A 17,395-nucleotide genomic window follows, 5' to 3' on the forward strand; every position below is an offset into this window, starting at 1 on the left:
ATTATAATAGTCAACTTCCTAAAAAAAAAAAAAAAAAAAAAAAAAAAAATGCAAGAAAACAGAAAACAAAAAACAACAGCAACAAAACCCAGGGCAGAAGAGATGGCTGAGCTGTCAGGCACTTGCAGAGAGCCACATTTGGTTCTCAGTACTCACATGGCAGCTCACAGGGATCTGTAACTCTGGTTCCAAGGGATTTGTCCCTAGGATGTTTGAGGTCCCTTCCATGAGCTCATGACAGAACCCAGAACAGGGCACATCAGAGCCCATGGAGGAGAAGCAGATGCGAAGTGCCGACAAGCGAACCACCAAAGTGCAAAGCCACAAATTAAAAACTCCTTAAAGAGCCAAACCCTTGCTTAAAAGTTACAGGGGTGGGGGGAGGACTTCGAGTCCCTTTGTGCATTTCTGTATTAGCACAGTCACACTCGGCCATGCAGATGTCAGTTCCAATAAACACCAGGGCTTTCCAGGGCCCAGTCTCTAATTGAAGGGATTGTTACTGTTGGTGAATGGCTGGGGAATTAATTAGTGCAGGGCAAGCCAGTTCATAAATGCCTGCTTTGTAAGGGGTCCTCGAGTCCTGGGGACCGCGACTCCTGTGGCCGGCTCTGCCCCAGGAACCCGTGCCAGCAAAAGGTATTTATTATCCTTGTCGGCCTCACCTGGAGATGGGTTTCCCTGCCGTGGGCACCACCAGGTTTATTTCTTCCGGACCCAGCAGGCATTATGGGAAAAACTCCCTCGGATCTTCTGGCTCCTGCTCCCACAGCCTGACTTAGTTTATGAAGAAAGGCTTCATTTGCAAGTCAGAGATGGGAACAGGAGTGCAAGCTTTGCACAGCCCACGCCGTTCCCAGTTTGCATGCAGGTTCAAACACGTGCTCACGTGCGCACTACAGGAACACCACGTGCGTACACACAGCTGCTCAGATCTTTGTTAGACAGCGTGCAACTGACTCCAAACCCACTTCTGAGCTGGATGTAGCAAGCCGACCAACCCTTCAGGTAAGAGTTCTTACATCCTAAGACTGTAAGATGTTGGAGGGAGGGCAAGGGGTCTCAAGCCCCCTCCCTCATATAAGCCCAGAATGAACACAGTTGCCATGGATGTCATCTTGAAGCTGAGGGGTGGGAAGGATGCTTCATGATGTTCAAGATGGTGGAACTGAAGATGGGTTTTCATGACTAAAGTTTTTATTTTTTTTTCTTTGCATGGTCTATGCTGAACTTGTACATGTTCTATAGTAAAAATGTTTTATAGCCTCTCCCCAACTCCAATGAATGAGGTTAAAAAAACATTATTTTTGTTTCATAAAAGTCTCTCTATGTAAGTTTTTTTCAACCTTTCCTAACACTGCAACCCTTTTTATACAGTTCCTCCTGTTGTGGTGACCCCCCAACCATAAAATTATTTTTGTTGCTACTTCATAACTGTAATTTTGCTACATGTAATTTTGAATCATAATGTAAATATTTCTGGAGACAGGGTCATCAAAGGGGTGGTGACCCACAAGTTGAGAACCATTGTTCTAGATTCTGGCTGTTACTTTGACGGTTTTGTTGGACCTTTGCAATAGTGTTCTGGTCTTAAAAAAAATTACCCCGAGCCACAAAGAAGTCTGTGACAGTCTCTGGGCTGAGGTCTTGTACCACTGGCTTCTGGTCGACCTTAGAGAGGAAAAGTAAAGGAAGGACTTATTCCTGGAAACGCCATTCTCTCCTCTTCTGTGTCTTTACCCTTCTCTGCCACAGTGTTGTTCTTCTGGCTCTTACCACTCTCTGCTTTGCTTTGGGTTAGGTTCTGAGATCAGTTACTTGCACAGTGGAATGAATTGACTCAATCTGCATCTAACCCCAATGTTAGAAGCTAGTATTTATATTTTCATTCAGCTATATTCAGTTATATAATGAAAGATTTAGGCATCTCTGGAGTGAAAACTCTGGGCTTCTGGCTTCCTTCCTCTGTGGGAAAGCCAAGCCCTGGGGCCAGTCGCAAAGCTCCATGATAAATATCTCCACTTTAGCGATAGCCTATCACCATTTATTACACCTGTCCCCTCAGAAAGAACCCCCTCACAAGGAGTACTGCTTAGGAAATGATTACGAATAACATGTCATCTGCAAAAGCACACAGGCCTGGAGTTTCAAAAGGGAAAACCCTTTATACTTATAAATAAAATTGTACTGTCTCCGTACATATGTTGAGTGACAATGAAGTAAGATTATATCATGATGTTAGGTTTTGGAAAGAGGTGACGAAATGACAACATTCCAGAGAAGTAAAATCTTTGGAGGTCACTCAGTGATCAATGTACTAGGTGCTTGAACTAGGAAAAAGGTGGGGTGGTCTGGTTCCTCATGATTTGTCTCTTTTTTTCATCTCAAGAATTTCCAAGCCATATAATGGAAGTGCTGGAGAAAATGGCTATCCCTCCCTCGTGAAAATGATGGCTCAAGAGTGTGGGATAGTGCACTCCTATAAATCCAACACTTAGGAGGTGGAGACAGGAGGATTAAGAGCTCAAGGCTGTCCTTTGACTACAAAGCAGGTTCATGGGTTCTGTGAGACTCTGTCTCAAAAGGGGGAAAAATGAAAGAAATGGAAAGGAAAAAGAAAAGAAGAAAGCCTGAAACTAATCTTCCCAGTGTTCTCTCCCCTGGGGAATTCTTGGCTAATAGGCTCAGGAGTGAGGCTGGATGGGAAAACAGCGTGCTCTGACTGTGTGAGCCTCCTCTGTATATGTGTGTATGCTCTCAGAGAGAAGAGCAGTGCAGACGGCAGCTTAGAAAGGGCAAGCACTTGTCACTATTGCCTTTTCACTATTCTGACCCACACTGCAGTGCAGTCAAGCCCTGTCCCCATGCACTGCTCAGGAACCAGAGAGGGGCAAGTCCTCCAAGGTCCCACAGGAACTCGCCGAGTTTCCAGATAGGGGACTGTACCTCAAAACAGAAGATGAAGGGATGGTGGTCTTCTGTCACAGGTAGATAAACTACTCAATTTGACTCAAGTTTTGTGGTAGACCTGAGGTCCCCTCTGCCAAGCCCAATGTGGACAACATACCCAAATTACCCACACCCAGGCTTTGTGCCTACAGCAATTCCAACATTGCCTTCCTCTTGTCACCTAAAATCAGTTGAGATCTTGACTATGGCCAGCCTGTATAAAGCACAAAACTCTCCTCTAGAGATTTGCATTTAGCTATGATATGGTAAGTGGTTCTCAAGTACCAGGCTCTGAGCCAGGCTTTCACTGTGCAAAGAAAAAAGAAGCCATTTCTACCCTTGACAAGATAATGTAACAATCAGAAAGGAAGAAAAATTCAGCCAGGCACGGTGGTGCACACATGTAATCCCAGCACTCAGTGAGGCAGAGGTAGGAGGATCTCTGTGAGGTCAAGGCCAGCCTGGTCTACAAAGCTAGTCCAGAGAGCCAAGGCTACACAGAGACACCCTGTCTTGAAACAAACAAACAAAAAAACTGAAAAGACAGACAGAAAGAAAGAGAGAAAGGAAAGGAAGGAAGGAAGATAGAAAGAAAGAAAGAAAGAAAGAAAGAAAGAAAGAAAGAAAGAAAGAAAGAAAGAAATGAAAGAAAGAAGGAAATGAAATGGAAGAAGGAAATACCAGGGAGGTTGAAATAGAAGCTCATGGAATTCAAGCTAACCTGAACTACATAGTGGATTCAAGGCTAGCCTAGCCTATGTAGGAAAACATCATCTCCAAAACTAAACAAACAAAAGTACAGAAAGAAGACAGAGAGAGGGAGGGAAAGAGGACAGATTGATCTTTGTCTCAATTAATCTGCATACAAAACACAGGAAAGAGCCATCGTCCTCCGTCCTCCATCCTCCATCCTCCTTCAGCAGGAAGAGTGACAGAGGAAAGTAAAATCAGAATGTCCTCTGCCAAGCCACATCCCAGGACCATATGTGTCTTGTTGCAGAGATATACACATGAAAATTTGGGAACTGGGCTTGTAGGGTGTGGAACATGAACCACCATTTTTGCCTGGTTTAGCTGACTCTTGTTACAGGTATCACTTCTTTGTCTTTTGCTAGCTCACTTTCAAGGTCTCTTGTCATCCCAAGATTCTGTGCTTGCTTTCTGCTTATTGGATGGCTCACATTTAGTCTGTGCTAAGCTCCCTTCAGGAAGACAACCCCTGACTCCCCAGCATCCAAAGCTGATGTCAAATGATTCCGCCATACTACCTCCTAAACCAACAGCGGGGGAAGGTGAGGGAGGAAATAGAGTAGCATGTGACAGGACACCTCTACTGTCTATGCTTTTTGTTTTTGTTTTGTTGTCATCTTGACATTTGAGTCATGTGAGAAGGGGGAACCTCAATTAAGAAAATACCTCCATCACAATGGCCTGCAGGCAAGTCTGCAGGGCATTTTCTTGACTGATAATTGGTGTAGGAGGGCCCAGTCCACTGTGGTCAATGCTGTTCCCAGGCAGGTGAATCTGGGTGGTATAAGAGCAAACTGAGCAACCCTGGAGAGGAAGCCTGTAGGCAATACTCCTCTATGGTCTCTGCTTCAGTTCCTGCTTATAGGTTCCTGCCTTGCTTGAGTTCCTACATTGCTTGACTGTGATCAGGGCACAGAAACTCAATAAACCCTTTCCTAAGTTGCTTTTGGTAATGGTCTTTATAATAGCAACCAAAAGCAAACTAGGATGAAAACACATAGTAAGTATAATCCTAAGGAAGCCCTGCCTGAATATAGCCTGGCATAACATAGGCATTACAGGGGCAGTTGCTAAATGGATGAATAAAAGAAAGAGAGAGAGAAAGAAAAAAGAAAGAAAGAGAGAAAGAAAGAAAGAAAAAAAAGGTGAATGCTGACATCCTTTTGGCATTAGTTACTTTTCTCCACACTGTGACCAAATACCCAACAAGAAGCAACTTAAGAGAAGAAGGGTTTAACTTGGCTCACAGTTTTAGAAGGAATGTGATCCATGATGAAGGCATGGCAGAAGTGGCTCCATGTGGCAGGCATGTGCCACTGGGACACTTTACCTTACATTTTGACAGAACAGGAAGCAAAAAACAGACAGGCCAGACTATAGATCCCGAGGCCTGTCCTCAATGACCCACTTCCCTTGAGGAGAACCAACTCCTGAAGCTTCCACAACCTCGCAAAACAGTGCCATGAGCTGGGGACCAAACGTTCAAATGCATGAGCCTAGGATCCTAACTGTAGCCTGGCACAGTGTGGGCATTCAGCGAATGGGTGTCAAAGAAGTGAATGGTGGGGTGGGAGGGATACTTTAACACTCAAACCCCAACACCTCCCTCCCCAAAATACAATAATATACAACACAACATTATGCGATGCAAGCAGGTGGCATAAGAAAAGGGTGCATAACTGTAGACGTAACTGCAGCCTGGCACAATGTGGGCATTCGGTAAGTGGCAGTTGGAGAAGTGAATGGTGGGGTTGGAGAGATGGCTGTGTGTACCAGCCACACAAGCATGAGGACCGAATTCAACCCTCCGGAAACCACACCACAAGCTGGGTATGTCAAGGCATCCCTACAATCCTGCCCCGGAGGCACAGAGATGGGGCGCTCCCTGGGGCTCACCCGCCAGCCAGCCTCGCTGGATCTGTGAGTTCATAAACCTAACTAAGGTAGACGGGGATTGAGACGACACCCAGTGTTAGCCGCTGGCCTCCACATGCCCATACATGCATCTGCATACATGAATATGTACACATACACACACAAACAGAGAGAGGGAGAGAGAAAGGGAGAAGGAGGGGGAGAGAGAGATGAGGCATGGTGACACACACCTGCAATAACTGTACCTGGGTAGAGGCGGGAGATAGGATCCTGAGTTCCAGCTTTGCTGAAACTGTGTATTGAGACTGTCTCAGGGGGCAGAAAAAGGATGGATGAGAGCTATAAAAAGATTTTAAGCTACATAAATACCTCCCGTTTCATTCAGCCAGCTGTCAGTGTTATGATTAAATTAAATTTGCTCAGCTCCCTCCACCCTCTGTGTAACAGTAAAGTGAGACCACAGCCACTCTCCCTTCCTTTCCCGCCTGTCAGTAAAGCAGGTCTTTGGCTGCGGGGGTGACTAACTGGCGCTGGTCATTAGATAAGGGTGGCTTTCGTCACCTGCCCCTCAGGATGGATTGACCCTGTGGATGGCTCATCATGTCCTGCTCATCAGCAAGTCTACCTTCTCCTTCTTCAACCTTGATTACTAGCATCCTGTTTCCTTTTTTACTGAAAGAGATGGTAGCGGCAAGCAGCCTCCTTCAAACTTCATGACTAATCATCCATCCATCCATCCATCCATCCATCCATCCATCCATCCACCCAATTCAAACCCAAACACCTCCTTACCCAAAATATAATAATATATGATACAATGTAATGTGATACAAGTAGGTGGTATAAGAAAAGGGGTACATAATTGTAGCCTGGCACAGTGTGGGCATTCAACAAAAAGTGGGTGTCAAAGAAGTAAATGGTAGGGTGGGAGGGATAGCTCTGTGTATGTGCGTGTTTGTGTGTGTGTGTATGAATATATATCTCTATCTATCTATCTATCTATCTATGTATTGCAAAAACAGACAAAAATTATGACATTTGTACCTTTTGGGGGCATGAGTACCAGCCTTCTCTTAAAGGATACAAAAGACAAGACAGAGAAATTTCACCATGGTGGCAGGAAGATAGGCTGGGTAACAGCAGCACTGCTTCTGTGTGGCTTGGAGTGTGACCTGCTTAGTAGACTCTGGCTGGGCATCACATGTGCCCTGATGTGATGGGAGCCAGTGTTCTTCTCGTGTGAGAATGTCAGCAAAGGCAGGCTACCGAGCAGATCGTGTCCAGCCCTGAAACTAGACTGCTTGTCTCTCCCCTCCTGCCCCGACAATGAGCATTCAGAGGCAGTGCAGTTGCTTTGGCAGGATGCTGGGTCCCATCTTACTGACATGCTCTTCCTTGCAACCCACTGTGGCAATCTGGTGTCCAATGAGCTGAGCTCCCACGAGGCAGAGGGATCTCAGGTTGGGGCAGCACAGGACATTCCAGAAGCAGCTGGGCCAATCCATTTGGTGACCATTCCCGGCTTAGGAAGAGAAAGCCTTTTTTTTTTTTTTTTTTCTTTAACCCTTGGAAATGACAAGCGATGTGTTCTCAAAGGCCTGTCTTGTGAGAGGACAGTCCTCTGTGTACTCATTTCCCTCTCCGGAGTGCTCCTCTTTCCCCAAGAGCAAAGCCCTGGAGTGTCTACTAATTTGCTCCCATGCATACTGCAGAATGTATTGCAGGTTTAAAATCACGCAACTGTGGAGAACTCTAAGTGCTCTCTACCCCATCACTGTAGCCTAAAATTCGTCTCTTCTCAACAATACCGTTCATGCTCCTTGAGTGGACTCTGCCAACAGAGTTCATTCAGCTGGGCTCTCAGATGCCAGGAGCCAGATTCTATGTTGGTTTTCATGGATGCATTTGTTTGATTGATTGAGATAAAGTCTCACTATACAACCCTAGCTTGCCCACAACACACTATGTAGCCCAGGCTAGCCTTGAACTCATGGAGATCCACTTGCCTCTGGTTCTCAAGTGCTGGGATTAAAGATGTGAGTCACCATGTCTGGCTTTCATGGATTCCTTGAAGGCAAGTTATAGTCTATATTTGCCTCCTCTGGCCGCTGTAATTCGTTAATATAAACTTAGGGATTTAAAACAGTAGAATTTTAGATTCTTCAAGTTCCGGGATCCTCAAGTCTAAAGTCTAGGTGTGGGCAGGACCACATTCCCTCCGGAGGCTCTAGAGGGGAGTCGTTCTTTGTCTTGCCTGGCATCAGTTGGCTCCTAGCATGTCTCGGCTCATGTCTACATCACTCTAATTCAGCAATTCTCAACCTGTAGGTCGTGATCCCTTTCACAGGGGTCACCTAAGACCATCAAAGAACACAGATATTTGCATTATGATTCACAGGAGTAGCAAAATTACAGTTATGAAGGAGCAATAAAAATAGCTTTATGGTTGGTGTCACCACAACATGAGGAACTATATTCAAGGGTGGCAGCATTAGGGAGGTTGAGAGTCGCTGCTCTGCCTCGACCTTTGCTAATCTCTGTGTTTACCTATTCTGAATCTTCAGGGACATCTGTTGTTGGATTTAGAGTCCTCCCGCCCCGGGATAACCCAGATCTTACTTTATGAAATCTTTAAATCAACTACCTCTGCCAGATTTCTTTCCTGCGTAAGTTTACATGGTCAGAAATTTGGGCAGTTACGATATAGATCTTGCTCCTGAGAAGCCATCCTTCAGCACATCACATTATTTTCTAACGCTTCAGCTTACCCCTAAGTCAGGGCTGGATCAAGGTGCTATAGGGGTCATAGCTGCTGTAGTACAGACTTCCACCACTGTGACAAAATACCCAAACGATCAGCTTATAAAGAGGAAAGGTTTATTTTAACTCACGGTTCCAGAGGTTTCAGCAATGGTCATTTGTTCCACTGCTTTGGGGTTTGTGACAGCACATGCTAGGAACACATGTTAGAGTAAGCTGCTCAGCTCCTGGCACCCATCCGGGATCCCAGATCTTCTTTAAGAACCGCCAGGGACCTCACTTCCTCCCCACTCCCCAGAGTTCCCCACCTCCACACAGCAGCACTGGCTGCTGCCCAAGTCTTTGACACGGGGCCTTTGGAGGTCATGGGTTCAAACATAACTTGTTCACCCACCTGGTGTTGAGTATCGTTTGTGGAGATGGACATTACTTTGGTGTTGATCATATGAAATGAATGAGGAGGCATGATTCTTGCTCCACAGAAGTTCTCAGTCAAGCGAGTCAGTGCCTGTGACATCTAAATCATCAATTATACACTATGATGGATGCTATGAAAACCTTGAAAGGCTTGTCATTCAAGAGTCCTACAGCCCACGTGCCCATTCCAATCAGTGTCATCTTTTTGTTCGTGTGTCACAGAATTGGCTTAACCGGAAAATGAATGCTGATGGAGGAAGAGAGGTGGCATGGGGATGAAAGAGTGTTCTTCCCTGGAGAAGGTTCTCCAGAGCATGAACATGTCTGTCTGAATATTGGAAATGAGGAGAGACGTTTAGTGCAAACCCCGCACTGGGGATGCGATGCATTTGACTCTGAGCAGAGAGTGTTGCAGAGCCAGAGACTGCTTCCCCCTGGACAGAAGAGATGCCTTCCAGAAAAACCGTCTCCAAATTTGTGCACAAATCAACAGCTTGGATGGAGGCCAAGAAGCAAGCTCACTCCTTCACTGCCGAGTTATTTAAGCATTTAATGCTTCAGGCACAAGGGGCTATGTGTGAGCCGCCTTGTAAAAACTCCATGTTGGGTGCACTGGATAGGAAATGGCCTGGCTCCCTCCCTCGCTTACATACACACACACACACACAGAGAAAAAAAAAGCCATGCCGTTCCCTTTTCTAAGACTAGACTCCAGCTGGGTTCCTAAGCAGATACGTGCTATGTTGGTTTGAATGAGAAATGCCCTGCTTGGTGGAGTTATGGAACCTTTACGCAGTGCAGTCTTGATGGAGGAATACATCTCTGTGGATGGGCTTTGAGTGGGTTAAAGCCTCACCCTGCTTCCTGCCCTTTTTTGTCTGTCTCTCTGTCTCTGTCTCTCTTTCTGTCTGTCTCTCCTCTCTTCTCTTTTTCTTTCTCTCTGTCTCTCTATCTGTGTCTGTGTCTCTATCTCACTCCCCTCTCTCCCCCCTCTTTTCTCTCTCTCTTTGCTCTGTCTCTCTACATGTGTCTCTGTCTCTCTCTGTTTCTGTCTCTGTCTCTCTCTCTGCTTCCCATGTGTAACTGAGATAGGATCCACAGGCCTGCCATGCTTCCCCCACCAGTTTGGACTTTTCCCTCTAGAACCATAAGCTAAAATAAACCCTTCCTTCTGTTGTTTTTCATAAGAGAAAAGTAACTAATACAGGATCCAAAGTTGTTTAGACCTTACTCAGGCTGCTAAGATGCCAAGAAGAGACATTAAACAAAACCTTATCAAATGATCTTAGAACAGCAGAAGGTCCTCTCTGTAGCTCCAGTCTTCCATATTTTAGGGGGCAAATTGTAGGTAATGTTTACACAGGCATAGAAGGAGACAGGCTCATAGTCAGTGTGCAAATGACCAAGAATATTGTAACTTAAAATAAGACCATTTTGCTTTGTAAAGAGACTCCTAGACTCTTTCTCTTAAAGGACACATATGATGTTACAGTAAAATGACTTTTCTAGTGATTTTTTCATACTTGAAATTTAATGGACTTCATGAACATTATTCCAAACCAGCCCTTGTCTTATGAACCCTGCTGTTACCTTAAAAAAAATTAAGCTCTGGACTAAAGTTTTTAAGGAAACTGTTAAGGACCTACCCATAACTACCAAAGTGCAAAGATAGTTTCCAGAAAGTATGCTTTGGTAAAAACTTCCGGAAACAAATTCTTTCCTGAGAGAAATGGCTGCTGGGAAACATGGTGGTACAGATTCTGTCATTGCTTCCCGCATGACCTATGTTGGCTTCTGAGTGAAGATGTCAGTGCGGAATCTCAGTAGTGATTAGACTTGGTGATGCCTCCAGGAACCTAGCCCTACAGCTGATGGCTGTTTCCTGGGCGGCAACTGACCTGTTGGGTTCCCAGGACTGCTGTGTATGTCCTTCAGCACAGGATGACTTCTGCCAACCTGGTATAGCTCTTCAAGAACCAGCCAGACACTGGCTTTCCCATGTAACCATGCCCACCACAAAAATCAGTCCTGATTCACATTTCATTCCTCATTCAGACTTCGGGGGCGGGGGGAAGAAGGCAGGCATGTCCATCCCTTGCAGAATAAAGGAATGCTAATTCTGTCCAAAGATGTCCTCTGCAAAGATGGTGGCATTATACACTGTTTACTATGGAGAATCTACTCTTTCTTTTTCCAGATCTTACTGACACACACTACTTTTGCAATACACATCATATGAGGGCCTACTACATGCCAAGCATGTTGTGCTAAATATTATTGATGAAGAAAAGCTCACCAGTCAACATACAGTCTGCTGTACACATCTGAGCATTCTAAAGCATCAGATTCAACAAATCTTGTATCAAACATAATTGAAGTCTGGCTCAGTGGGTAAAGGCACTTGCTACTAAGCCTGATAGCCTGAGTTTGATCTCTGGGACCCATGTGGTAGGAAAAAGAAGACCAGCTCCAAAAAGTTGTCCTTAGACATCCATACATGCACACATACGAACACACACACACACACACACACACACACACACAACACACACACACACACACACACACACACGGAAGCATGGGAATTAAAAATCAAAAGAATAGGAATTAGGACAGTGTGCCTTTACCAAACACGTTCATACATTTTTCTCTTCCAAGTATTCCCTAGGCAATCCGGCATGATAATTATTTCCGTGGCATTTACCTTGTGTCAGGTATTGCAAGAGATCCAGAGCTTGTTGAAAGTGTACCAGAGGATGTGTATAATAGGTTCTAGGCAAACACTGCATCGCTTTAAATAAGCACCTGCAGATTAGGGTCCCCACAGCAGGAAAGCGGGTCTCCAGGTGTCTGTGTCCTGTGACTTGCTCGGGTAGTTCTCCCCTCCCACCAAGTGGCTTCCAGGGATCAAATTCAGGCTATCAGGTTTGGTGGCAAGCTCTTTTACCTGCTGAACCAACTTCACAGTGTGGCAAGCAATTCTGTGGAAGTAAATGCAAAGGACGGAGCTAGAAAGATGGCTTAGTGGTTAAATGCACCCACGTCTCTTGTAGAGGACCCAGCTTTGGTCCCCAACACCTATGAGATAGGCCCTCTTCTGACCCCTCTCCAATGGGCACCTCTCTGAACACATGTGGTGCACATAAATTTTTTTATAATTTATTCATTATATATATCCCAATTCCTCCCCTCAACTCCTCCCAGTCCCACCCTCCCTCTCTCTTCTCCTCTATCCTCTTCTCCTAGTTCACAGAAAGAGGGAGTTCTCCTCCTATGCCCTCTGCCCATAGCTTATCAAGTCTCTTCAGGACTGCCTGCATCCTCTTCCTCTGCCTGAATTCTTCTTCCTGACAAGGCCACATCACCAGGGGCACGTGATCAAAGAGCAGGCAACTGAGTTCATGACAGAGGCAGCCCCTGGTCCTCTTACTTGGGAACCCACCTGGAATCTGAGCTGCCAATTGGCTACATCTGAGCAGGATGTCTAGGTCCTCTCCATGCATGGTTCTTGGTTGGTGCATCAGTCTCTGCAGGACCATTTGGGCTCAGAACTTTTAGCTTTGTTGGTCTCCTTGTGGGGCTCCTGTCCCTTCTGTGTCCTTCTATTCCCTTCTTCTTCCATAAGACTTCCTGCACTCTGCCCAAAGTTTGGCTGTGAGTCTCAGCATCTGCTTTGATCCCCTATTGGGTGGGCCCTTTCAGAGGACCCTCTATAGTAGGCTCCCAACCTGTTCCTTCTCTTCCACTGCTTCTGGTGTCTATCCTGTTTGCCATTCTGAATGAGATTTAAGCATCCTCCCTAGGGTCCTCCTTGTTGTTTAGCTTCTTTAGGTCTGTAGAGTTTAGTATGTCTAGCCTATATTCTACAGCTAATATCCACTTATAAGTGAGTATATACCATGCATGTCTTTCTGGTTCTGGGTTACCTCACTCAGGATGATCTTTTCTAGTTCCATCCATTTGCCTGCAAATTTCATGATTTCCTTGTTTTTCATTGCCGAATAGTATTCCATTGTATAAATGGATGCACATGAATGTATGCAGCACACACACATGAAAATATTTTTTAAAAAGACATACATATGAAGTATCATCAGAGGTGCATATCATCAGAGACCAGTCTTGTAAGATGTCCTCCCTGAGTACATGACAGATAAGGGAGATAGGGATGAAGGTTACACTAGTAGCACACCAAGCTGCTGATGAAGAAGCCAGACCCTGGCTGCAAGCATTCTGAGCGTCACCTTTCTCTTTTGTTCATGATTAGACCAAACTGACACCCTGGTTTCCATTGCTTCTGAAGCCATCTTCTGCACATGGTGGTGAGGATACAGGGAGAAAGGAACCCTCGTACATTGCTGATAAACATGCCCAAATATCGTGGAAATCAGTGTGGGGGTTCAAAGACGATGGGAAATGAACAAAGCTTTTTACCTTCTCCAGTCAGACTCAGAAAGCCAGCGCTTTCCTCTGGCCCCAGTACGAGTGTGTCTGTGAACGATTGACCAGCAATGTGCAAAAACTGTAGCTTACTGGGACTGTCCAACTCTGGTCACCTCCTACCAGGATTAGCTAAACCTGTGTGGTACAGAAGAAGCAGATCGAGGTTCCCGGTCATTATTTGGTACTTGGTGCCACTCCATCAGCGTGAACACAGCATTTCTGTACATTTTTGTGTGTGTCTGTGATGTGTCTGTGATCTGTCTTTGCATCCGTAGGTCTGTCATTTTCCCATTCTCTCACCAGCCCTAGTCAGGGATCCAGAACAAAGTAGGGGAGGATTCAGCAGCCCACTGACGGACCAGTGGATAAGAACACTTGGCATGTGTGCCCAATGGAGTTTCGTTCAGTTGTAAAGAGCAAAACTGTCATTTTCAGGAAAAATGTACAGAACTAGAAAGCATCATGCCAAGAGAAATAAGCCAGACCTAGAAGGGCAGATACTGCACGCTTGCTCTAATATGTGGACTATGCATGTTAGGTTTCTTTGCTTGTTTGTTTGTTTGTTTTGTTTTAAGACATGAAAGTAGAAGGGAAGCTGCCTAGAAAATGAGATCAGTGGAGTGGGGAAGAGAGGTAGAATATGAACAAGAATGCTATGTATGAACAGGTTGTACATGCTATTTTGCATAATAAAGACACTTTTTATAATTTATTTATTTTAATTTTATGCACATTGGTGTTTTGACTGCATGTGTCTGTGTGAGGGTGTCAGATCCTCTGAAACAGGAGTTACAGACAGTTGTGAGCTGCCATGTGGGTGCTGGGAATTGAACCAGGGTCCTCTGGAAGAGCAGTCAGTGCTCTTAACCAGGGTCATCTCTCTAGCCACTCTTCTAATAAAGATACTTTTAGATGCAACTTTAAAAATAAATGACAAAGTTATTTCTTTATCCCCACACTTACCTCTTAAATGACATTTAAATTTAGAAGTCTTTATTTGCAAGAAAAGTCAATAGGACCCAATCTCCTACTCAAGAGTTCCTTGAAAGTGGAAAACAAACCTTTCCCTCCCAGTCTGAGCCCACGGTGCTCTGTACCAGTGCCAACCTTGGATGGCGGCTCTGAAGAACACCAACTGGAGGCCCCAGACCCTCTGCCCATCTGTTGCTAACCAGCTCTAGTGATCCTAAACTTCCTTCCTCCATAGCGTCCAGCAGACCTCACGTTCCAGGAACCTGCATCAACACTCTCATGCTTCTCTCCAGCAGACAAGAAGAAAAAAAAAAATTAAACTCGGGCTGCCTCGCTGTCAATGGCCATCCACTGCAGCTTGAAAGACATTTCAAGAACGCCAGAAAAGGTCAAAGGAGCTACAAGGAAATGGGGGAGAAAAAAAAAATGAATTGGTTTCCCAATCCATGCTGCTCAGTCCTTTTTCAGAACACGACAAGTGGAAAAGGAAAAATCTTTCATGGGCCTGTTTGATGCTCACGGCCAGAGGGGACCAGCCTAGGGTCTGGGAGCAGCGTACGGGGAGTCTTTGCTGCCATGGGCTATCCTCGCTGTGTTCTCCCCACACTGCCACACACTGCTCCAGAACTGCGCTCCCCGGTCTCAGGAATGCCAGCACAGCCGCCTTGTGCAGGACGGCAACACCCTGGGCCAGACAGCGACACAGCAGGACCAAGGTATAGGACAGGCCGAGTGCGTAGTGTGTAGCAACTACCGAAAAATAAAAGTGACCCAAATACTAACCAACATGTGCTGACTACCAGTTCATAATTCATGAGGGAACCACAGAGACTCCCTGCATTTACCTACACATTCATAGAGTCAGACCTACACACTTATTTCTATTCATATACATAACACATACAGCATTCCATACCCAAGCACAAAGAATTTTTTAATCTAATGTAAACAAACAAACAAACAAAACACAACAAACAAACAAAAACTCCATAAGCCTTGGAGTCTTGTTTGAAAGAAACTGTTAACTTACTTCACCCACAAACCATTAAATTAGAAACTCTCAAATGTGTATTTATGTGAACCATGAAGGGGATTCTGAGGAATCATTTGAAAACCCGATCTCCTCTTATGTTTTAGGTAAAAAGACCGAAGTTGGCTGGGCAGCACCTCAGTTGGTAGAGTGCTTGCCTCGTATTCATGACCCCCAGGTTCCTCTCCCACAATTTCATAAACCAAGTATGGTGACACAGGCCTGCAACCCCAGCCCTTTAGAGGTGGAGGCAGGGGGCTCAGAAGTTCAAGAGCACCCCAAGCTACAAAGCACAGCAGCAGCATGGGTATGTGAGACCCCATCTTTAAACAAACAAACAAACAAAAAACAAAACAAAAAAAAAAGCGTAAAAATATTTGCTGAGACATAATGCCTTGTAAGTCACTTTGGGAATTCAACTCTTCGTAACTACTCACAGCTTTTCAACTTTCATATGCTAAGACCTTTACAAATCAGCTGAAAAGGGACCATTTTGAACATCACCCAGTGGTGACGTCAGACAACAGCTGTTTTCTGTCACCGTTTGAATTGTCTTTATTGCATTTCGGCCCTATGGTTTTATAAAAATAAGTGTGGAAATGGAAAATATACACACGGAAATGAAATCCTCATGAATGTAACAAACTGAAGATGAAAGTAAAAATGAGGGGGCCAGTATGGTTAAACACTTACTAGCTCTAAACCAGTGAATAATAATAATAATAATAACAACAACAACAACAACAAAGCTAAGGAACTTTCATAGAATGTTGTGAATAGGTCAGGAAAGATCTAAGGGCAGAGGACAGTTAGGGACTTGGTTGTATTTTGCAGCCTGTGGGGACCGAGACCTTTCTTCTTGCATTGCTTTTTTTTTTTTTTCCACGCACTTCTGTGAAGTGGAAATGCTCAATGCTCAGAAAGTAGCTGCTTATAAAATTAGTAAGCTTGCAGAGGGCCTGAGTTCCTTTCCCATATCCCACCACGGGCAGCTCACAACCTCCACCAATACTTTCCTGGATATGGGACACATACATACACACAGAGAGAGATAAATAAAAATAAAATGAAGCACCCGCAGGTCAGTGAAGGAGGAAACGGGGTGCTGGCCTTCCACTCCTGTTTTCAAAGCCCCATGTAGAGAAGGCGAGGGCTGTGGCTTGGATAACTTACCCCACACCTCCTCGTGTGTTAAAGAGTTGACTCCCAGCCCGTCGCATTACTGGGAAGAGGTGGAGGCTGTAGGAAGTGTGTCTAGTGGGAGGACGTTGTGTCACTGGGGGACGCATGACCATGAGGAATACTGGGAGCCTCCTTTTCTGTCACGCTTTTGCTTCCTTGCTATGAGGGAAGTAGTTTGCTCCATCCCCAACTCTTCCCCCTACTACCATGATGTGCTGACCCTCCATAAGCCCAGAATCAACGAGGACAAACAGTCACCGAAGTCTCCAAACAGAAACCCCAAATCAACCTTTCGTTTTCGAAAAGCTGCTCCTTCGGGTGTTTTGAAATTTTTTTTTCCTAATAATAGAACCCGGACTAGCAACTAAAGAAGGCCCCTTGGGAAGCTCCCTGTTCCTGGGTTCATTATTCGCTCATGTCACACTGCTCTAACTCTACAGAAGGGTCTCGACCCAGCCCAGTGGTTCTCAGCAAGGGACACTTGTGTCCCCAGGAGACATTTGACAACTTCTGTAGACATTCTTGCCATGATTTAGGATGGGGTTCATACTAGCAGCTAGTGGAGGCAAGCCAAGGATAATATCAACCACCCTAAGCAGGGTAGGCCTCCATGCACTAAATCGCATGACCCAAAATGTCAACGTCAGCAGTTCTGTCGAAGAAAATTCTAGTCTGTACAGTCTACCTGTAATTCAGGAATTCAACCTCTATTTTAAAATTCACCAAATCCAGGTCATCTGTTTAAACCCCTTGAACTGTGTGTTTTTCCCCCCTGATTGACAAGGAATGAGTGACTACGTCCGTGTGGCTGGAAGAAGCTAAATAATTCAGAAAGAGACTGAATAATCACTGTCATTTGCCGAGCGCTTCCAGCAATCCGGCCAAGCACAGTTTTCAGAGCGTCTGTGTTTTTTAGCACATTTTATCCTGATAAGAGCCTAGGCCAGTCCACCATGTTCCCTATTTTACAGATAAGCAGTCTCGGGCTAACAAAGGTTAAGGGATGTGATCCAAGTT

General features: G+C 45.1%; 1 long non-coding RNA gene across 2 annotated transcripts in view; it reads left to right on the plus strand.

Annotated features, from left to right (window-relative positions):
- The first annotated feature begins 630 nt into the window (after window positions 1-630).
- The window catches only part of LOC132649191 (uncharacterized), a 57,282-nt gene continuing 40,517 nt past the window's right edge, over window positions 631-17,395 (plus strand). For both annotated transcript variants that reach the window (XR_009587634.1, XR_009587633.1), the window contains exon 1: window positions 631-1,008. This is a non-coding gene — a long non-coding RNA (uncharacterized LOC132649191). The remainder of the gene's footprint in view (window positions 1,009-17,395) is intronic.

The sequence above is a fragment of the Meriones unguiculatus genome, chromosome 19 (assembly GCF_030254825.1).
Source record: "Meriones unguiculatus strain TT.TT164.6M chromosome 19, Bangor_MerUng_6.1, whole genome shotgun sequence".
In the NCBI taxonomy this organism is placed as follows: domain Eukaryota; kingdom Metazoa; phylum Chordata; class Mammalia; order Rodentia; family Muridae; genus Meriones; species Meriones unguiculatus.